The sequence below is a fragment of the Staurois parvus genome, unplaced genomic scaffold, assembly GCF_062004578.1.
Source record: "Staurois parvus isolate SC_StPar_1 unplaced genomic scaffold, SC_StPar_1.0 ptg000792l, whole genome shotgun sequence".
NCBI lineage: Eukaryota > Metazoa > Chordata > Amphibia > Anura > Ranidae > Staurois > Staurois parvus.
Window position 1 is genome coordinate 87,524 of NW_028318588.1, and position 23,147 is coordinate 110,670.

The 23,147-nt window shown below is 50.0% G+C and overlaps 1 protein-coding gene across 1 annotated transcript in view; it reads right to left on the reverse strand.

Annotated features, from left to right (window-relative positions):
- RNF207 (ring finger protein 207) overlaps nucleotides 1–23,147 on the reverse strand; it is a 124,158-nt gene that overhangs the window by 80,169 nt on the left and 20,842 nt on the right. Inside the window, exon 2 of the mRNA XM_089654708.1 lies at nucleotides 10,140–10,325. The gene's annotated coding sequence lies outside the window, so the exon portion shown is untranslated. The remainder of the gene's footprint in view (nucleotides 1–10,139; nucleotides 10,326–23,147) is intronic.

Below are 23,147 nucleotides of genomic sequence, written 5' to 3' on the forward strand. Positions count from 1 at the left end.
GTTACAATACACCGAACATTCGATTTTTAGATTGATCATTTCTTTGTGAGGGGCAAACATTCAAAATCGGCAGGGGATCCACTACTTATTTCCTTCAATGTACGTCAACTGTTCCTATGCTACACTTTGGGGTGGGTATTGACAGGGCAGGGACAAAGGGTGGGCGGAAGGGACAGCTGCCCTGGGCCCAATGGTTTACTGTAGGGATGGGGGATCTTTCCTTCTGATACAAGGCTGACAGGAGTAGTGACAGTGGCATCACTCCTGTCAGCCAGTGATCGGAGCGAAGAGCAGAGGCCTGGGAGGAGATGCAGGGTGTGTTCTTTCTCCCCCCCCCCCCCAAACATCTTGTAAAATAACAGGCATTATGCATGGGGTTCCCATGTAAGTCTACTAGAGGCAGAAATGGGTGACCATGTATCAAAGGAGCTTCGGTACATTTTGTGAGGGTTAAGAAGAAAGCATCAGGGGGTATAATCCTGCCATGACTGCGGCATGTGTACATCCCCAGTTGTTGGGAAGGGAGAGGTTGGCAAAAGCATGACTCGACTGTGTCAACTGTGGGATTTTACTGCCCCCTCAATCGCTAGTGTTAATAAGCCCTGTTCTGCAACAATATAAAGATACAAAAAGAATGCAAGCAAGAGAAAGAAGAAACGTTTACCACTTTGGTCTTTGATGAGTAGTAGCTGTGCCCCCTCGCTCTGGTCTTTGATGAGTAGTGGCTGTGGCCCCTCGCTCTGGCTCTTTGATGAGTAGTGGCTGTGCCCCCTCGTTCTGGCTCTTTGATGAGTAGTATAGCTGTGCCCCCTCGCTCTGGTCTTTGATGAGTAGTGGCTGTGCCCCCTCGCTCTGGTCTTTGATGAGTAGTGGCTGTGCCCCCTCGCTCTGGCTCTTTGATGAGTAGTGGGTGTGCCCTCTCGCTCTGGTCTTTGATGAGTAGTGGCTGAGCCCCCTCGCTCTGGCTCTTTGATGAGTAGTGGGTGTGCCCCCTCGCTCTGGCTCTTTGAAGAGTAGTATAGCTGTGCCCCCTCGCTCTGGCTCTTTGATGAGTAGTGGCTGTGCCCCCTCGCTCTGGTTAATGATGAGTAGTGGCTGTGCCCCCTCGCTCTGGTCTTTGATAAGTAGTGGGTGGTCCCCCTCGCTCTGGTCTTTGATGAGTAGTAGCTGTGCCCCCTCGCTCTGGTCTTTGATGAGTAGTAGCTGTGCCCCCTCGCTCTGGTCTTTGATGAGTAGTGGCTGTGCCCCCTCGCTCTGGTCTTTGATGAGTAGTGGCTGTGCCCCCTCGCTCTGGTCTTTGATAAGTAGTGGGTGGTCCCCCTCGCTCTGGTCTTTGATGAGTAGTAGCTGTGCCCCCTCGCTCTGGTCTTTGATGAGTAGTAGCTGTGCCCCCTCGCTCTGGTCTTTGATGAGTAGTGGCTCTGGCCCCTCGCTCTGGCTCTTTGATGAGTAGTGGCAGTGCCCCCTCGCTCTGGTCTTTGATGAGTAGTGGCTGTGCCCCCTCGCTCTGGTCTTTGATGAGTAGTAGCTGTGCCCCCTCGCTCTGGCTCTTTGATGAGTAGTGGCAGTGCCCCCTCGCTCTGGTCTTTGATAAGTAGTGGGTGGTCCCCCTCGCTCTGGTCTTTGATGAGTAGTGGCTGTGCCCCCTCGCTCTGGTCTTTGATAAGTAGTGGCTGTGCCCCCTCGCTCTGGTCTTTGATGAGTAGTGGGTGGTCCCCCTCGCTCTGGCTCTTTGATGAGTAGTAGCTGTGCCCCCTCAGTCTGCTCTTTGATGAGTAGTGGCTGTGCCCCCTCGCTCTGGCTCTTTGATGAGTAGTGGGTGGTTCCCCTCGCTCTGGCTCTTTGATGAGTAGTGGCTGTGGCCCCTCGCTCTGGTCTTTGATTAGTAGTGGCTGTGCCCCCTCGCTCTGGCTATTTGATGAGTAGTGGCTGTGGCCCCTCGCTCTGGCTCTTTGATGAGTAGTGGCTGTGCCCCCTCGCTCTGGTCTTTGATGAGTAGTGGCTGTGGCCCCTCGCACTGGCTCTTTGATGAGTAGTGGCTGTGGCCCCTCGCTCTGGCTCTTTGATGAGTAGTGGCTGTGGCCCCTCGCTCTGGCTCTTTGATGAGTAGTGGCTGTGCCCCCTCGCTCTGGCTCTTTGATGAGTAGTGGCTGTGGCCCCTCGCTCTGGTCTTTGATGAGTAGTGGCTGTGCCCCCTCGCTCTGGCTCTTTGATGAGTAGTGGCTGTGCCCCCTCGCTCTGGCTCTTTGATGAGTAGTGGCTGTGCCCCCTCGCTCTGGCTCTTTGATGAGTAGTGGCTGTGCCCCCTCGCTCTGGCTCTTTGATGAGTAGTGGCTGTGGCCCCTCGCTCTGGCTCTTTGATGAGTAGTGGCTGTGGCCCCTCGCTCTGGTCTTTGATGAGTAGTGGCTGTGCCCCCTCGCTCTGGTCTTTGATGAGTAGTGACTGTGCCCCCTCGCTCTGGTCTTTGATGAGTAGTGGCTGTGCCCCCTCGCTCTGGTCTTTGATGAGTAGTGGCTGTGCCCCCTCGCTCTGGCAGGCACAGCTTAGGCTCCTTGTGTAGAGGAATGACAGAAATGTGTTGTCTTCCCCAGGGAAGGATACATGGCAGTGACGTGCAGACAGTATCTAGAGTGACAACACTCCACCAGGACCAAATATCTTCCACTGACAAGCTCAGTGTCAGTGCAGAGTGAGATCTCTGAAATAGCCACCGCTTAAAGCAGAACTCCGGATACTAAAATGTTTATTGAAATATATTCCTTAATAGCCACAAAGGATATAAATCCACTTTGTTGCACCACGTGCCTCTGCAACTCAAAAAGTATCTTGGAAAGTAGCAATAACAGGCTGTGCAGACAGCAGAGCTGTGGGAGGGGCCCCACAGGCTCCACCCACTACAGGTTGCCTGCAGAAAACTACAGGGGGGCGGAGACAAGACCAGTCACCCAGCACAAGTAGAGAGCAGAGCTGTGGGAGGGGCCCAGCAGGCCCCACCAACTACAGGTTGCCTGCAGAAAACTACAGGGGGGCGCAGACAAGACCAGTCCACCTGCACAAGGAGAGAGAGCAGCAGTGAGCGGTCTTTATTACAGGAAGTCTCACCCTGGATTGGTGGGGGGATTTACTAAAACTGGAGCACACAAAATCTGGTGCAGCCGTGCATAGTAACCAATCAGCTTCAAACTTCAGCTTGTTCAATGAAGCTTTGCCAATAAAACCTGGAAGCTGATTGGTTTCTATGCACAGCTGCACCAGATTTTGTGTACACCAGTTTTAGTTTATCTTCCCCAGACTGTCGGGACAGTGCGGTCACCTGCTGACTTGTCACCTTCCACAGGCAGATTAAAGTGTTACTAAACCCAGACCCCACATTCACTATATCCGCTCTCCCCGGACCCCGCATTCACTATATCCGCTCTCCCCGGACCCCGCATTCACTATATCCGCTCTCCCCGGACCCCGCATTCACTATATCCGCTCCCCCCGGACCCCGCGTTCCCTATATCCGCTCTGCTCGGACCCCACATTCACTATATCCGCTCTCCCCGGACCCCGCATTCACTATATCCGCTCCCCCCGGACCCCGCATTCACTATATCCGCTCTCCCCGGACCCCACATTCACTATATCCGCTCCCCCCGGACCCCGCATTCACCATATCCGCTCTCCCCGGACCCGGCATTCACTATATCCGCTCTCCCCGGACCCCGCATTCACTATATCCGCACTCCCCAGTCCCCGCATTCACTATATCCGCTCCCCCCGGACCCCGCATTCACTATATCCGCTCTCCCCAGTCCCCGCATTCACTATATCCGCTCCCCCCGGACCCTGCATTCACTATATCCGCTCTCCCCGGACCCCGCATTCACTATATCCGCTCCCCCCGGACCCCGCATTCACTATATCCGCACTCCCCAGTCCCCGCATTCACTATATCCGCTCCCCCCGGACCCCGCATTCACTATATCCGCTCTCCCCGGACCCGGCATTCACTATATCCGCTCTCCCCGGACCCCGCATTCACTATATCTGCTCTCCCCGGACCCCGCATTCACTATATCCACTCTCCCCGGACCCCGCATTCACTATATCCACTCTCCCCGGACCCCGCATTCACTATATCCGCTCTCCCCGGACCCCGCATTCACTATATCCGCTCTGGCGACAAACTATGTAAATTTTACTATCCATAGGCGACATTTTAAAAACCTTTACAGGTGACCACTTTAGATTTACAGAGGAGGTCTGAGGCTAGAATTACTGCCCATGATCTGATGTTCGTAGCAATACCTCACGTGTGGGCCGATTGCTGCTTGTGTGCCTGCGGGACCAACGCATTAGCCTTTGCATGTGAACACGGGGGGATGGAGGAACTTTAATTTTTTAATTTTTTTTTACTTTTATTGCTGTCACATCTGGTCCCAGAACCCCTTCCCTAGACATTTATTCTACTATGGGCGCTATATCGATGATGTCCTGATTATCTGGGATGGCCCCCTTGAGACAGTCATGGATTTTGTATTTTAATGTAACACCAAGATCTATGGCATTACATTTGCACATGTTGTTGATGACAAATCCCTAGTATTCTTAGATGTGGTGTTATCTTGGGAGGAGGGAGGAAAATATTATTCAAAACCCATTTTAGAGAAACCGCCAGAAACTCATACCTACATCACAATAGTTGCCATGATCCAAAGTGGAAGGCAAACATCCCATACAGCCAGTTCCAACGACTTCGTCGTAATTTATTGTTTATTTCAGGTACTCATATAGCGACATCAATGTACGCAGCGCTTCACATATATATTGTACATTCACATCAGTTCCTAACCCTCAAGGGGTGTACAATCTAAGGTCCCTAACTCACATTCATACATACACATACTAGGAACCAATTTAGACAGGAGCCAATTCACCTACCAGCATGTCTTTGGAGTGTGGGAGGAAACCGGAGTATTCAGAGGAAACCCATGCAGGCACAGGGAGAACGTGCAAACTCCAGGCAGGTGGTTGAGATTCTAACCAATGACCCTAGTACTGCCAGGCGGAAGTGCTAACCACAGGGTGGATTTGATGTAAATTACTAGTCAGTAAGGCTGGATGTAAATCCTCGTTTTCTATAAAGACTAATTCTTCTGGTATAACTTTAATATACAAGTAGATGAAGATTTTTAGAATAACAACTTTCCATATTAGTTTTTTTATCCCCAGTTTAATAGGTTAATCATTCATATTTGGACAACTTTTCTGTTGTACTTAGGAAGGAGAAAAATAATCATCACATTAATAATAACAATTTAAATAGATTTATTCAACTGAAACAATAACATTCCAGCAGATGTTCTTCGCTTAAACATCCATGTTTGGTAACTAATTTGGCTAAACAAAATATATATATTTTAAGAAACGTAGACTGTCAGCCCCTCCCTCCTCAGACTGTCAGCCCCTCCCTCCTCAGACTGTCGGCCCCTCCCTCCTCAGACTGTCGGCCCCTCCCTCCTCAGACTGTCGGCCCCTCCCTCCTCAGACTGTCGGCCCCTCCCTCCTCGCACTGTCGGCCCCTCCCTCCTCGCACTGTCGGCCCCTTCCTCCTCAGACTGTCAGCCCCTCCCTCCTCAGACTGTCAGCCCCTCCCTCCTCAGACTGTCAGCCCCTCCCTCCTCAGACTGTCGGCCCCTCCCTCCTCGCACTGTCGGCCCCTCCCTCCTCACACTGTCGGCCCCTCCCTCCTCGCACTGTCGGCCCCTCCCTCCTCGCACTGTCGGCCCCTCCCTCCTCGCACTGTCGGCCCCTTCCTCCTCACACTGTCGGCCCCTTCCTCCTCGCACTGTCGGCCCCTTCCTCCTCACACTTAGATTCACTTTCTTCTTGTGCAGATCTATTCCACTCCAAACAATCAGAAAAATATTGTTTCTATTCTATTCACTGAAGTTCTTGAAACTTAGCACTGAAGGGGTTGATTCTGTATTCATAGGTGTGTAGAAGTTAGGATGAAGGTCTTTTTCTTAACTCTGTTCATGTTATAACATTGTTGCTGTGAAGAGTCATGTGATCTCCGCTGAGTCCCAGTCAGTTTTATAACTGCAAAAGTAAACCAATCATCTGTGATCATATCTTGTAGGCAGAGAAACTGCCCAATAATCCTACAGACACCTCTGGAGAGCGTGACATTGTGAATGGATTCATGGGATTTATGTACCAAACAGGGAGGAGGGAGGGGCTGACAGTGTGAGGAGGGAGGGGCTGACATTGTGAGGAGGGAGGGGCTGACAGTGTGAGGAGGGAGGGGCTGACAGTGTGAGGAGGGAGGGGCTGACAGTGTGAATGGATTCATGGGATTTATGTACCAAAACAATGAAACATATACAGCCTTATTCTACATAACTAAAAAACTAATCTTTATTTCATGACGGAAAACCCTTTGGATGGTAATATATTTTCCTCAAAAAGCATTTTATTTAAAAAAAAATCAGATTTAAATAAAAAAAATCTGATTTTTTTTAAAAAATCATTGATTTGTATCCACCCTGGCTAACCATGTAATTGATCCAATACTGCAGATTATGTAGTACAGTCAGAGAGAGGGCTCTTTCAGATGAATGCTCCGATCGGGGTCCACCTGCCCGATTTTTAGGCAGGCCCGATCGGAACCTCTAAGGAGTGGCAGCTGTAAACCGACATGTACCTGTTTACACCTGCCGACATCCAATCCGATCCGACCCACAAAAAAGGGACGGATGGGGATTCAATTCCCCTTCCGTCCGTCGGATTGGGTCAAATTGAAACGGACAGGTGGTCCGTTTTCATCCGAATGCCCATTGAGAAAAGCGAGCAGCTCTGTGTCCGGCAGCAGCAGCAGAGAAGACACAGACCTGTCATCTGTAGTCAGCGGGGATCAGCGGAGAGATACTATGAGGGATGGAAAGGTTTCTCAGATCAAACAGGTTATTAGCTGCGGAACATAGTTTGTGGTGTATGGTCTCAGGTGTCCTTGTGGTCTTTACTATGTTGGGAGGACACTGCGCACCATTTGGAGGTTTGGAGAGCATGGGCGGTTTATCGAACATAAAGTCGACAAACACAAGTGTCTCCCACCATTTTGGTACCCCACATGGAGGAAGCGCTCAGGGGCTAGAATTTTTTGGTATAGAGGCCATCCCTATGACACTCCCTGAGGGAGAAAGATTCTCCAGACTTTTTCAGCGGGAGACTTTCTGGATTTTTACTTTAATACGATGTCCCCAGAAGAGTTAAATGAGGAATTGGAAATAAATACGCTCATCGAAAAAATCTTCTTAATATTAATTATTAATTTATATATTCCTTTTAATAGTTATTAGTTATACAATTGTGTGATTGGAGTTGTCAGCCATCACCTCAAGACACACAATAAGATGATAAGGATTCTACAACTGCTAGTCGGTATTGAATATACATTTTCAGTTGATTTTAGTTTAATATTTTATATATATATATATATATATATTATTTTTTAAATATTTTATTAATTTAAAAATATTAACATATTTCATACATTAATGATCTATCATATCATCTAAGTGTAAAATACAAAATCCCAGTTTTTACTTTCTCACACTCAAAACCACCCCCTCCCCCCAATCCCCCCCAAACCCCCCCCCCCCGCTCCCTCCCCCCCCATTATTTTCTCTTAGCTCCATGTTCTTCACAGCTCATAGGAATCCTCAGGCTTTCCACCTCCCTTTTTTATCCAATTTCTACCTTTAATGATCCATATCCTTCAATTCAACATATTTATTTGCTCTCCTGAACTCTTCCCATTTTTCCCACATTTTACGGAACCTCTCCATTTTATCTTCATCCATATGATAAAGTTCCTTATATATATATATATATATATATATATAAATAAATTTTATACACTTGCGTTGCAATCCAATATATAATATATTTTGTAACACTTTTCCTTTGAGCTATAGGCACATGTTTCTAAGGAAAATTCTATTTCCGATCATGGCTTTTATTACTACCAATACACGGACAGATTTGAAGCATCAGCTGCTCCCACCCTCAGGGTGTCTCTAGAGTCGTCTCCTTTAGGATCTATTTTGGGGGCTGGAAGTACACTGTAGACTCTGTTTTGGAATCCTCTGAGTCGCCCCTTTAAGAATTGTATTGGAAGTGGATTACATCTATATAAGACTCGAGATGCCACGGGGGGGGGTGACTTGACAAAGGAGGCCACGCCCCTGAAACGCAGGTTCTCCTTCTCCTCTCCTAAGCATTGGAAGCAGCAGACACGCACATGCGGGGTAGCGGCTGCACACCCCAAACTGAGATCTGTCATTGCCCTGCCTCACCCTCTGCTTTACTGCTGACCCCTGGAGAAGAGCCAAGGAGAACTGACCACAGATTGATATGCCTATGAATCATTGTTTCATGTGAGTGCGATTGTTTTTAAGTTTTTATAACATATAAAAGCGGAGTTACACTGACTAGGGCGACTGTGCGCTCTCTGCTGATTATCTTCTGCCACCCAGTGGAGTGCCTGGAGAGCTGCAAAGCCAACTTTGTATCTATAGTACTGCGTCATTGAGCCCACGAGAGGTTCGTACATTGAGCCCGGGTTCACACTTCTGCAGTGCGGCATATCGCATGTGATTCGCACAGGAACCGCTCCACATTCCTGTGCAAATCACATGCAAATTCTGTGTGGTGCGATTTGAATCATACATACAGTCGCACCACATCCGCACCAAAGAGGCGCAGGACCCCTTTTTTGGTCCGCACTAGAATGGGATCACATGTGTATTCACACCCATGTGATCTGATTCCGCACATCGCTCCGTGTTTTGCAAACCGATTTCGAGGTGTTTATTTATTTCAGGTACTTATATAGCGCTGTGAATTTACGCAGCGCTTTACATATATATTGTACATTCCCATCAGTCACTAACCCTCAAGGGGTGTACAATCTAAGGTGCCTAACTCCCATCATACATACACATACTAGCGACAATTTAGACAGGAGCCAATTCACCTCCCAGCATGTCTTTGGAGTGTAGAGGAAACCGGAGTACCCGGAGGAAACCCACGCAGGCACAGGGAGAACATGCAAACCGCAGGCAGGAGGTGCTGTGGCTGGGATTCGAACCAACGACCCGACTACTGCCAGGCAGAAGTGCTAACCATTTAGCCACTGTGCTGCCCATAGGTGTTGTTAACATACACTCTCGCAGCGGTTCGCATGAATGGGGTGCAATTGTGATGCTGTGCAGAATTCACACAGAAACAGTTGTGAATTCCGCACCAGTGTGAACCCGGGCTGAAGATCAGCGCATTAGTGACTTTATATTGCAGTCACAAGGAATGTAAACATCCCCTTTGACAGCAATGGACATGTAACAGGTATTTTTATGGAGGGATTCCTACTCTGCACTTGAAAGCATTCACAACAAGATTGGTATTTTTTGAATGCTTTCAGATTTTTAAAAATGGCGCCAAAAATGTCTGAGTAAGCTAGAAGTGATGTCAGGTCATCCCTCCTGGTTTACTATAACGGTGAGCAGATGAAAGCTGATTCCGGCTTTGTTCCACTGCCGGGGCAGGGGGGTCCCTTCCTGCTGCTTGTACAAGCAATCGAATGGCTAGTTAGGCGCTACAATTGCCTGTACAAGAGAACCGACCGCCGACTCTAAAAACCGGTACCGGGGTGAAGGCAGGCATCACCCTGGTATAACCACCAAAAGTTGTTATATACAAGCAATGCAAGTACAGGAATGTGACCGGATATCAGCCTCCAACAGTTCCTTATATAAGAGCTGGACGCCAAACACAGCTCGCTGTTCTCTCATTTGGTAAACAAATGAACCAGTTGATTCCTTCATCCACATCTCCATTGCTGGCTATTGTATACAGACTGCCATGGCAATCACAGCTGTCCAATGGTGTACTATGGAGGGTGAGGGGCTGCAGTCTGCACCAGATATTGGCCTTCAGGGGGCAAATTGGGGATGACCTGTAATATTGTCCAACTAGACTGGAGAATGAACTGTAGTGTAAATGGATCAAACTGGAGGGTAGTGTTGAGTATCAGCAGGCTGGAGTGGTGGGTTACTTGTGGCAAAGGAATTACTGATAGATGATGTTTTACCTCCAACCAGGGCATCTGCTTAATGCGGATCCTCAGACCTTCCACTGGTGTCTTGGCCTTGGAGTCGTTCATGGTGACCGGTGTTCTCTGAGCTCCGGATTCTGCCTTTTGGGAACTTCTCTTCTTCCTTTATTTTTCCCTTCATGGCTGTGCCCTTTTGCTCTGGCCTTCCACAGACACCTCTCTCTAACAGAAACAGCATGTAAAACAAATAAATTACTCTTTCATAAAACATAAAAAGTAGGCCAATCACAACCACATTTCAAGTAAAAGAAAACAGAATCACATTACATCAGGTGCCGCCATCACATGCCCCCTTAAATCAGGCACCCCTATTAGAGTAACTCATTACATGAGGTGAACCCAATAGAGGACCCCTATAAATCAGGAACCCCAGTCAGATTACCCTCATATCAGTTGCCCCTAAACTGTATATAAGCTGCCAATCAGAATCCCCATAGATCACAGTACCCCCTTACATACGATGTTCCCATCAGAGTGCCCACCTACATCAGGAACCCAAATCAGAATACCATCATATACCAGATGCCCCTGTCAGAGTATCCCCATATATCAGATGCCTTGATCATAATACCCCCAAAAATCAGTTGCCCCCATTAGAGTACTCCTAAATATCAGTTTCCCTCATCAGAAAACACTTGCAGTGACACTAAATCCTTGTTTTCTTTTATATAACAAACATGTCTATACTTACTTGCTCTGTGCAGTGATTTTGCACAAAGCAGCCCAGATCCTCTTCTTTTCGGGTTCCCCCCAGTGCTCCTGGCTCCTCCCCTTCAAACAGTGCCTCCAGGTGAAGCCGCTTGCCCTGGGGGCACCACTGCATGCTCATCCCCGTGCCACTGCTCTATGTGTCCGCTGCTCTATGCGGCTCGGCCAACCCCCGGCACTGTGTCCTCATTGCCTCACTGGCTGTGACTGACAGCAGTGGGAACCAATGAGCTCCCGCTGCTGTTGCAGCCAATGAGGAGGAAGAGTACCCAGACAGCAGAGGCTGCAGAGAATGTTGCTGGATCGGAGGGGATTCAAGAAAGAATTGGGAGGGGGGGGGGGGAGCTGCACACGGAAGGTTTTTTTTACCTTCATGCATAGAACACATGAAGGTAAAAAAAAATAAAGCCCTCAGAACCAGGATTGGTTGCCCCAAAAAGAGTGCATTTTTTAGATCAGTATTACCCCTATAGATCACATGTCCCCATCAGAGTACACCTACAGATCACCTGCCCCCATCAGAGTACACCTACAGATCACCTGCCCCCATCAGAGTACATCTACAGATCACCTGCCCCATCAGAGTACACCTACAGATCACCTGCCCCATCAGAGTACACCTACAGATCACCTGCCCCATCAGAGTACACCTACAGATCACCTGCCCCATCAGAGTACACCTACAGATCACCTGCCCCCATCAGAGTACATCAACAGATCACCTGCCCCATCAGAGTACACCTACAGATCACCTGCCCCCATCAGAAAACACCTACAGATCACCTGCCCCCATCAGAGTACACCTACAGATCACCTGCCCCCATCAGAGTACACCTACAGATCACCTGCCCCCATCAGAGTACACCTACAGATCACCTGCCCCCATCATAGTATACCTACAGATCACCTGCCCCCATCAGAGTACATCTACAGATCACCTGCCCCCATCAGAGTACACCTACAGATAAGCTGCCCCATCAGAGTACACCTACAGATCACCTGCCCCCATCAGAAAACACCTACAGATCACCTGCCCCCATCAGAGTACACCTACAGATCAGCTGCCCCCATCAGAGTACACCTACAGATCACCTGCCCCCATTAGAAAACACCTACAGATCACCTGCCCCCATCAGAGTACACCTACAGATCACCTGCCCCCATCGGAGTACATCTACAGATCACCTGCCCCCATCAGAGTACATCTACAGATCACCTGCCCCCATCAGAGTACACCTACAGATCAGCTGCCCCCATCAGAGTACACCTACAGATCACCTGCCCCCATCAGAGTACATCTACAGATCACCTGCCCCCATCAGAGTACACCTACAGATCAGCTGCCCCATCATAGTACACCTACAGATCACCTGCCCCCATCAGAGTACACCTACAGATCAGCTGCCCCCATCAGAGTACATCTAAAGATCACCTGCCCCCATCAGAGTACATCTACAGATTACCTGCCCCCATCAGAGTACACCTACAGATCACCTGCCCCCATCAGAGTACACGTACAGGTCACCTGCCCCCATCAGAGTACACCTACAGATCAGCTGCCCCCATCATAGTACACCTACAGATCACCTGCCCCATCAGAGTACACCTACAGATCACCTGCCCCCATCAGAGTACATCTACAGATCACCTGCCCCATCAGAGTACATCTACAGATAAGCTGCCCCATCAGAGTACACCTACAGATAAGCTGCCCCATCAGAGTACACCTACAGATCACCTGCCCCCATCAGAGTACATCTACAGATCACCTGCTCCCATCAGAGTACACCTACAGATAAGCTGCCCCATCAGAGTACACCTACAGATCACCTGCCCCCATCAGAGTACACCTACAGATCACCTGCCCCCATCAGAAAACACCTACAGATCACCTGCCCCCATCAGAGTACATCTACAGATCACCTGCCCCATCAGAGTACACCTACAGGTCACCTGCCCCCATCAGAGTACACCTACAGATCACCTGCCCCCATCAGAGTACATCTACAGATCACCTGCCCCATCAGAGTACACCTACAGATCACCTGCCCCCATCAGAGTACACCTACAGATCACCTGCCCCCATCAGAAAACACCTACAGATCACCTGCCCCCATCAGAGTACATCTACAGATCACCTGCCCCATCAGAGTACACCTACAGGTCACCTGCCCCCATCAGAGTACACCTACAGATCACCTGCCCCCATCAGAGTACATCTACAGATCACCTGCCCCATCAGAGTACACCTACAGATCACCTGCCCCCATCAGAGTACACCTACAGATCACCTGCCCCCATCAGAGTACACCTACAGACACCCACCATGAATTCCGGGTTCTTGCCCATCTGCAGGCCTGAGACCAACATGGCAGGTCCTGGCAGGTGGAGGAGAGGGAGGAAAGCGAACGTGTGTCCTGCTGTGACCTGTATGGAATCACTTACGGGTCACCCTGTGATTCTGCCTTGGAATACAATCAGTGGAGCCCAGAGGAGACATTTGGGGTCTTTTAGATTATGGATGTCTCATTAAAGAGAACCTGTCAACTAAAAATCATTACCTAGGGGACTTTTATAGCAAACAAATAGTTATACCCAAGCACATAATATCCACCCCCCCAAAACAACACACATGTTGGGGGGCGCCTAGGTGTGAAAATGTTGACTGCAATATACACGTTACATATCGCCGCACGGAATGAGAGCGATAATTCTATCACCAGACCTCCTCCATAATGATAAACTGATGACCTGTAGCGGGCTTGTAAGCCATCGCCTATAGAAAATATCGGGTACTGAAGATTGTTGTCATCCAATCCTCATCAACTCTTCTCTACCCTTAATTCCTTACTCCACCCCCCATTGCCTCCACCAACTTACTTACTGCACAGGAGATTGCCACTCATTTCAAGAAGAAGGTGGACACAATTCGTGATGAGATCTCCAGTGTCAAGCTTCCTCCTCTAACCAACATACCAGGCCCAACACCAAACTCTACACTCTCCTCCTTCAACCCCTGAAGTTACCGAACTCCTTTCCAAGGCCCACTTCACCACCTGTCCCCTGGATCCTGTCCCCTCACGACTGTTGCAGCCTCCTTCCTGCTCTATCCTAAACTCTCTAACCCCCATCTTCAACCTCTCACTCTCCATGGGCACCTTTCCCTCCCCGATCAAACATGCACTGGTTACCCCCATACTAAAAAAATGCTCGCTGGACCGCATCTGTTTGAATAACTTAAGACCCATCTCCCTGCTCCTGTTTGCCTCCAAGCTTCTCGAGCGCCTTGTTCACAACCGTATGAACTGCTACCTCACCGACAACAACCTTCTTGATCCCCGACAGTCTGGCTTCCGCCCACAACATTCCACAGAAACTGCCCTACTAAAACTCACTAATGACCTACTAACTGCTAAAACCAACGGCCATTAGCCCATACTCATCCCAACCAACGACCATTACTCCGTACTCATCCCAACCAACGGCCATTACGCCATACTCATCCCAACCAACAGCCATTACTCCATACTCATCCCAACCAACGGCCATTACTCCGTACTCATCCCAACCAACGGCCATTACGCCATACTCATCCCAACCAACGGCCATTACTCCGTACTCATCCCAACCAACGGCCATTACGCCATACTCATCCCAACCAACAGCCATTACTCCATACTCAACCCAACCAACGGCCATTACTCCGTACTCATCCCAACCAACGGCCATTACGCCATACTCATCCCAACCAACGGCCATTACTCCGTACTCATCCCAACCAACGGCCATTACGCCATACTCATCCCAACCAACGGCCATTACTCCGTACTCATGCCAACCAACGGCCATTACTCCGTACTCATCCCAACCAACGGCCATTACGCCATACTCATCCCAACAACGGCCATTACTCCATACTCATCCCAACCAACGGCCATTACTCCATACTCATCCCAACCAACGGCCATTACTCCGTACTCATCCCAACCAACGGCCATTACGCCATACTCATCCCAACCAACGGCCATTACTCCATACTCATACTCTTTGACCTTTCCGCTGCCTTTGACACAGTCGACCACCTGCTCCTCCTCAGTAAACTCCACTCCATCGGCCTCCGTGACTCTGCTCTCTCCTGGTTCTCCTCTTACCTTAATCAGCGCACTTTTAGTGTCAAATACAACTCCTCCGCTCCTCTCCCTCTTTCCATTGGGGTACCCCAAGGTTCTGTCCTTGGGCCCCTCCTTTTCTCTCTCTACACCTCCTCCCAGGGCCAACTGATAACCTCCCATGGCTTCCAATACCACCTCTATGCTGATGACACCCAGATCTATGTCTCCACTCCCCAGCTCACCCCCTCAATCTCCTCACGTATCACAAATCTACTATGCGACATATCAGCATGGATGTCACACCACTACCTCAAACTCAATCTTTCCAAAACTGAGCTGTAATATTTCCTCCCCCCCAATCCCCCACTCATGACTTTACCATCAAGAACAGCAGCACAACCATTGGTCCTTCCCCTCTTGCCAGGGTGCTAGGCGTAATCCTAGACTCTGACCTCTCCTTTGGGCCCCACATCCAATCACTGGCTAAAACCTGTCACCCCAACCTTTGGAATGTTTCCAAAATCTGCCCCTTTCTGACCAATGACACCACAAAACAACTTATCCACGCCTTGGTTATATCCCGCCTCGATTACTGCAACTCCCTCCTCACTGGTCTACTGTTACACAGGCTATCCCCCCTTCAGTCTATTATGAATGCTGCTGCTAGACTCATACACCTTACCAACCGATCAGCGACTGCTGCCCCTCTCTGCCAATCCCTTCACTGGCCTCCATTCAGTGTCCTCCACCCCTCTCTGCCAATCCCTCCACTGGCCTCCATTCAGTGTCCTCCACCCCTCTCTGCCAATCCCTCCACTGGCCTCCACTCAGTGTCCTCCACCCCTCTCTGCCAATCCCTCCACTGGCCTCCATTCAGTGTCCTCCACCCCTCTCTGCCAATCCCTCCACTGCCCTCCGCTCAGTGTCCTCCACCCCTCTCTGCCAATCACTCCACTGGCCTCCGCTCAGTGTCCTCCACCCCTCTCTGCCAATCCCTCCACTGGCCTCCGCTCAGTGTCCTCCACCCCTCTCTGCCAATCCCTCCACTGGCCTCCACCCCTCTCTGCCAATCCCTCCACTGGCCTCCACTCAGTGTCCTCCACCCCTCTCTGCCAATCCCTCCACTGGCCTCCACTCAGTGTCCTCCACCCCTCTCTGCCAATCCCTCCACTGGCCTCCACTCAGTGTCCTCCACCCCTCTCTGCCAATCCCTCCACTGGCTTCCATTCAGTGTCCTCCACCCCTCTCTGTCAATCCCTCCACTGGCCTCCATTCAGTGTTCTCCACCCCTCTCTGCCAATCCCTCCACTGGCCTCCATTCAGTGTCCTCCACCCCTCTCTGCCAAACCCTCCACTGGCTTCCACTAACCCAATGTATAAAATTCAAAATACTGACCACAGCTTACAAAGCCATCCACAACACTGCCCCCAGCTACATCACCAACCTCATACACAGATACCATTCAAATCGCCCACTCCGCTCCTCCCATGATATCCTCCTCTCTAGCTCCCTCATCACCTCCTCCCACGCTAGCCTCTAGGACTTCTCCAGAGCCTCTCCCATCCTCTGGAACTCCCTACCACAGTATGTCCGATCAGCCCCCATCCTGTCTGCCATTAGGCGATCTTTGAAAACTCACCTATTCAGGGAAGCCTACCCCACCTCCACCTAAGAACTGTACTTGAATCACCTCCACCAGATCATCCCCCACAGCTATCACCTTTTGTACCACCTCCCCCTTCCTTTAGATTGTATGCTCCACGAGCCGGGCCCTCACATTCCTTCTGTACTGAAAAGTATTGTTGCTGTATTGTCTCCCTTATATTGTAAGCAAACTGTTGATATAAATCCTGTATAATAACAATAATAAAAATTTCACGGGTGCATACAGATTTAAGGTTTGACATGTTGGGTATCTATTTACTCGGTGCAACCTCGTCTTTTATATTTAACCAAAAATGTGGGTAATATATTGCGTTTGTTTGCCCTAAAATCCACGTTAGTGGTTTTTTTTTTACTGAAATTGTGCAATTCTTAGACCTTTGCGGTAATATTGTGTGACATAAAAAAAATGGAACTACCACCATTTTATTCTCCAGGGTGTCTGCTTTCAGAAAATATATCATGTTTGGGGGGTTTTGTGTAATCTTCTGGCCTGGAATGATTTTTTTAAACAATGTGTGCAAAACAAAATGCAAAAAAAGCTCTGGCAGCGAAAGGGTTAATTCACAAACTTGACACCCCGAGATAAGACGCCTTTTTATTCCCAGCAAAGTGTCGGTTACATTTGGCCAACTGACAAATCATTGGATCTATTTTTAGTGGAGGTCAGGGAGATGAGAAAATTGAAGAAATGCAGCTAAAACCCAGTCCTGCCCCCCATCTCCAGTCCCCCCCCCCATACACCTCTATGTACTGAAATGGAGGAAATCCTTCCCTAGCAGTCATACATTGGGAGAAACAACATGGGGGGGGTCAACCCTTTGTTGACATGTCATTTGCAATGCAGTGCTGCAGGCAAGAATTCAAATGACAAAACAAATCGCAGCAGTGCGGTCAAGCAGCAGGCAAGAATTTGACAAAACAAATCGCAGCAGTGCAGTCGAGCAGCATCACCGTGACAACAGTGACATCACAGTGACATCACAGTGGCAGAGATTTGAATTTCCTGGGTGTCATTTGAGCCTGACTCACATAGAGAACACACGTGTCTGATTTGCTCGGTGAATTCTCTCGTCTGAATTTGTGATCTGCTCAGCGAATACTCAGATTTCATCCTGATTTATAAGGAAAATACTCGTATTTTCTTTTTTTGTCACATTTTTCCATTTTTAGTGACAAAAATCTCCACAATGACCCTTCTAAGAGTCTTCATTGCTTTCTGCTTTCTGCAGCTGGCATTTGGTGTGGAATTTGCTCATGCCCGGCAATTGGACAACCGCCTGGAGGCTACAGCCGGATCTAAACTGGTGATCCCATGTGTGTTCACCACAGAGGATCTCTCTGGAGCCAGCAATGTTGGGATGGAGTGGGGAATGACTCCGGAAGGAGGCGGTCCCTACAGAACCATCCTGCGCCAAACTGACATCAACCTGCAGAAGTTCCAAGGGAAAAGGTTCCATCTGCATCTGACCCGCTCAATTGAAGAGGACTGCTCCTTGGTCATCAGCCCGGTCCTGCACAGAGACAGCGGAACCTACGAGGTCCGCCTCACCGTGGACAACGTCCACCATCATCCATTCAGGAAGGTCATTGTTCAAGTAAATGGTAAGTGTTGCTTTGGATTTTTGTTCATTATATGGGGGTCTTCTCCAGCTATGTGGGGGGGAGGGCTGCTGGGTAATTTTTTAACCCTTTCCCTACCAGTCTCCTCCCCCACACAAGGTTTATAGGCGCATATTATATCTAAAAGTCATCAACACAGGAGATGGCTGGTCATTGCAATGTGATGTATTGTAGATCTCACCATCACGGCTCACACTACACACCTATAGGGACAATACAAGTGGCACTCTGACCACAAATGACATCTCTGGTCCAGCCTGTCACTGTCAGTAATGCAGCAGTCTTTGTTTCTGAGTCCCCCATCCCCCATAACATAATGGATTGCCTGCCAGAAAGTCTGTTGGGTTGGGACAAACCATTTACCCCTTGACAGGGGTGCTTTCAATAGTCATTATTCCCTTGTGTACAACCTTTGATCTGTAACTGCTATAATACATGTTTGCTGGAGTTGGGATTTACATTCTTATCCACTAATTAAATGAATGTTAAATTAATTCCATTAGATCTGGTCCATGCAAAAGCCCCGCCCCCACTAATTAGCAATGCTGTCACCACACCTGTCTAAGGCCGGAAATAGACAGTTGGAATGTCGGCCGGTTCAGCAGGTACCGAAATCCGACCGGTGTATGGGCAGGCTGAATGTACCCAAGCTGATCAATTGATCCACCCGAGTACAACCCGCCTGGCAGATATTACGTGCGATTATTGCTGCTAGCAATCACCATTGTGTTCTCCCTGCAGGGACTGCTTCCGCCCCCCACCCCACCCCCGCTGGGGGAACACAAGGGCACAGTGGCAGGGATTCCCCTGTATAGATGGGGGGAACTGAATGAACACAGGGTGCAGGAAACAGATTTGCTCCATCTATGTCCTGCCTTAGGCAGGCCACGGACAGTGAACATTTCCACGGGTTACAGGAAAGAAATTGGCATGATTCCCCCACCAACACAGACAGTGCTGACAGGGGAATCCCTTCTGCCGAGCGATTGTCTTCTTCCCCCACCCCCCGCCCCGACCGGGAGAAGACAGGGATTATCGCTAGCAGCTACAGCAGCCTCTAGCGATAACTGCAAGTAAATCCGGCCGGCTGGTTGTACCCAAGTTGATGGATTAACACGGCACATTCAGCTTGTCCATACACAGATGGAATCTCGGCCTCCAACCGTCTATGGCCACCACACCTAATAATTGCCAAGCTGCAATATATCACATTCTTGTTCATTGTAAGCTCATTTCCTTTGTTTTTCTTTTAACAGATCCTACTTATGAGACCGCTGATACCGAGACAGTCAAGGAGCACCACGGAGACGTACAAATACAGAATGCAACGTCTTCCGTCACTGACACCGAGGGCTCCGGAATGTCTCCACCAATGCCTGACACCAATGACTATGGTGCAGGAATCCTATATACAGACAGCGAGCCCCCTTCAGTCACTGACACCGAGGGTTCCGGGATGTCTCCATCAAAAACTGAGACCAGTGACTACGGTGCAGGAATCCTATATACAGACAGCGAGCCCCCTTCAGTCACTGACACCGAGGGCTCCGGAATGTCTCCATCAACAACTGAGACCAGTGACTACGGTGCAAGAATCCTATATAAAGACAGCGAGCCCCCTTCAGTCACTGACACCGAGGGCTCCGGAATGTCTCCATCAACAACTGAGACCAGTGACTATGGTGCAGGAATCCTATATACAGACAGCGAGCCCCCTTCAGTCACTGACACCGAGGGCTCCGGAATGTCTCCACCAACAACTGAGACCAGTGACTATGGTGCAGGAATCCTATATACAGACAGCGAGCCCCCTTCAGTCACGGACATCGAGGGCTCCGGAATGTCTCCACCAATGCCTGACACCAATGACTATGGTGCAGGAATCCTATATACAGACAGCGAGCCCCCTTCAGTCACTGACACCGAGGGCTCCGGAATGTCTCCATCAACAACTGAGACCAGTGACTATGCTTACCAAAATTCAGGAAGCCTAGATATAGAGAGCGAGCCCCCTTCAGTCACGGACACTGAAGGCTCCAAGATGTCTCCACCAATAACTGAAACCAGTGACTATGATTCGAGAAACCTGGATTTATATAGCACAACCCCTTCAGTCACTGACACTGAGGGTTCCAGGATGTCTCCAACAATGACCGAGACCAGTGACTATGATGCGGGAAGCCTAGATATAAATGGTGAGCTCCCTTCAGTCACTGACACCGAGGGCTCCAGGATGCTTCCACCAATGCCTGAGACCAGTGACCATGATTCGGGAAGCATAGATGTTCCTATTGGACCCTCTCTGGTCACCGACAAGGTCTCCAGGATGTCTCCACCAACAACAACTGAGACCAGGACCTCTAATTCAGGAATACCAGTCATCGATCCTTCTGTGAAATATATCGCCGATACGCTCTATCAATTGAAGAAAAATGGCGTCCTTCCATTAGTGGCTGTAATCGTTGGACTCGTTGTTCTAGCACTGACCATCACCAGCGCAGCAGCATGCTACTTTGGGTAAGTTATCACATGTTCTTCCTAGGTTTTCTCCATTTTCTACATTACACATCTTCATGCTATCACCCACTGTATCTGAGCCCCCCTCCCGATAGTTACCCTTTCCTTATAGGTAGGTAGTTGATCAGATGGGGGTGGGGTGTTTTCTGTGCTCATTGCCCGGGGTGTAGCAGCACAAGCACCTCACTGGTCACAATGAGGATATCGCACCCCTAACATTTGTTCTATGGGAGAGGTGAATGAACTGAGGCCGCTGGTGGCAGTAACAGACGGGTGATGGGGTGTAACGATTTCGGTGGAGTCAGCTATTAATTCTGAGAATTTCTGATTGTTTATGGACACATTCTTATCACATATCTTTGTTTATCTCTACAGAATTCAATACTGCAAGGACAGACCAAAAGTGATGGCGAAGCTCAGGGAGATGGAAGAAGGCCTCCCAGACACAGACGAAGAATGCGCATCGGAGGAAGGACTAGAAGAGGAGGAAGAACCTTGGGAAGTCGTTGTGATAACACCCAACTCCATGTCCGTTATCTCCTCCTAAACACCGGAATGCTGTGAAGTAAGCAACACTGCCCACCTCTGCATCCCTTCCCACCCTCTCCCAACACTGCAAAACTCTGCATCCCCTGCCACCCTCTCCCAACACTGCCCACCTCTGCATCCCCTGCCACCCTCACCCAACACTGCCCACCTCTGCATCCCTTCCCACCCTCTCCCAACACTGCAAACCTCTGCATCCCCTGCCACCCTCTCCAAACACTGCCCACCTCTGCATCCCCTGCCACCCTCTCCCAACACTGCTCACCTCTGCATCCCTTCCCACCCTCTCCCAACACTGCAAACCTCTGCATCCCCTGCCACCCTCACCCAACACTGCCCACCTCTGCATCCCTTCCCACCCTCTCCCAACACTGCAAACCTCTGCATCCCCTGCCACCCTCTCCCAACACTGCCCACCTCTGCATCCCTTCCCACCCTCTCCCAACACTGCAAACCTCTGCATCCCCTGCCACCCTCTCCCAACACTGCCCACCTCTGCATCCCCTGCCACCCTCTCCCAACACTGCTCACCTCTGCATCCCCTGCCACCCTCTCCCAACACTGCCCACCTCTGCATCCCCTGCCACCCTCCCCCAACACTGCATCCCTTGCCACCCTCTCCCAACACTGCTCACCTCTGCATCCCTTCCCACCCTCTCCCAACACTGCAAACCTCTGCATCCCTTGCCACCCTCTCCCAACACTGCTCACCTCTGCATCCCCTGCCACCCTCTCCAAACGCTGCCCACCTCTGCATCCCCTGCCACCCTCTCCCAACACTGCCCACCACTGCATCTCCTGCCACCCTCTCCCAACACTGCTCACCTCTGCATCCCCTGCCACCCTCTCCAAACGCTGCCCACCTCTGCATCCCCTGCCACCCTCTCCCAACACTGCCCACCACTGCATCTCCTGCCACCCTCTCCCAACACTGCTCACCTCTACATCCCCTGCCACCCTCTCCCAACACTGCCCACCTGTACATTCCCTGCCACCCTCTCCCAACACTGCTCACCTCTGCATCCCCTGCCACCCTCTCCCAACACTGCCCACCTCTGCATCCCCTGCCACCCTCTCCCAACACTGCCCACCTCTGCATCCCCCACCACCCTCTCCCAACACTGCCCACCTCTGCATCCCCTGCCACCCTCTCCCAACACTGCCCACCTCTGCATCCCCTGCCACCCTCTCCCAACACTGCCCACCTCTGCATCCCCTGCCACCCTCTCCCAACACTGCCCACCTCTGCATCCCCTGCCACCCTCTCCCAACACTGCCCACCACTGCATCTCCTGCCACCCTCTCCCAACACTGCTCACCTCTACATCCCCTGCCACCCTCTCCCAACACTGCCCACCTCTGCATCCCCTGCCACCCTCTCCCAACACTGCCCACCTCTGCATCCCCTGCCACCCTCTCCCAACACTGCTCAGCTCTACATTCCCTGCCACCCTTTCCAATGAGAGGTTGGCAGGAGATGGAGGTGAGCTGTGTTGGAAGAAGGGTGCAAGGGATGTATAAGACTACATTCACACCTGAGTGTCTCATTTTGGAGTGTTTTTTCAGGCATTTTTATGTGCGTTTTTGTACAGCGTTTTTGAGCTTTGACGGTTTTTAAAATAGCTAATAGAGAAAAATATCATTTGTTTCATCCTAAAATGAAAAGCTTTTGAGCTTTTTTTAGCTTCATCATCAACTTTTATTGAATTAGTTTTTTGCTAGGGTGAGGTTAGGTGTTAGGATTAGTAGTTAAGGTTAAGGATTAGGTGTTAGGATTAGTAGTTGAGGTTAAGGGTTAGGTGTTAGGATTAGTAG